The following is a 909-nucleotide window of genomic DNA, read 5'->3' on the forward strand; positions in this document are numbered from 1 at the left end:
CGACACAGATTTGCGATGCAGGTTGAGGGAGAACATTTCCGCCTGTGTGCTCCTTGTTTGTTCCGTTCTCCGGTTTATATTCCAACGTGACGGACTGCTTCTCCTTCGCTGCCGCAGGAAGTCCAGCACCTCCCGCAGGCGGAGGGATCTGCTCCGTCCGTGACCCGTACCGCAGCTCTCGCACTGCGCCGTCTGCGTGTGAACCTGGGGAGAGGGGAGGACAGAGGGAGTCGCTGCTGGTCGGAGGGGCGTTCTCCATGCCGAGGAGCGCCGAGTCGCTGCTCTCCGGCGACGGCACGGTGGACGGATCGGCGAGCGGAGGGACCGGGCGGGGGGCAGCTGCGACCGGCTGCGGGGCGCGCCGAGGTGACTCCCCAGCCACATTGTGTGCAGCCTGGGGGTTACCGCCCAGCACATCCACAGCCGGAGGGGCACGCCGCCGCACCGCCTCCTCCCCGCAGCTCCCTTCCTCTGCGCTGCCCCGGCTACACACTGCACCTGTGGGCGACACGGGAACAGAGAGGGGCGTCATCGAGCAACAGCCACGTCAAAATAAAAGCACGAGTGAGAAACTACAGCCGAACTACCGAAGAACTACTTTTACATCGAAACACGGGACGTTCAGAGCCGAGCGACGACTCCTCACCTGTCTGTGGTGTGAGACGCAGATCTTCTGTGCTTTCTACTTCCAGGATGCTGAAATTAGGGCCCCCTCCACATATTCTGAGGGAGCAGAGAGCAGAAACTTTTTTTACTGTTTAAGATAGAAAAACAAAGAAAGCAGCAGCTGAATATCAAAACTGTGCGACGGCGACAAAAACAAACCAGCAGCAGCTACAACAACACACTGTGAGACGGGGACAACAACAATAACAACAATAACACAACAATAACACAACAATAACACAA

Source organism: Morone saxatilis, unplaced genomic scaffold, assembly GCF_004916995.1.
Source record: "Morone saxatilis isolate NCDOM2014 unplaced genomic scaffold, NCSU_SB_2.0 Contig1, whole genome shotgun sequence".
Lineage (NCBI taxonomy): Eukaryota > Metazoa > Chordata > Actinopteri > Moronidae > Morone > Morone saxatilis.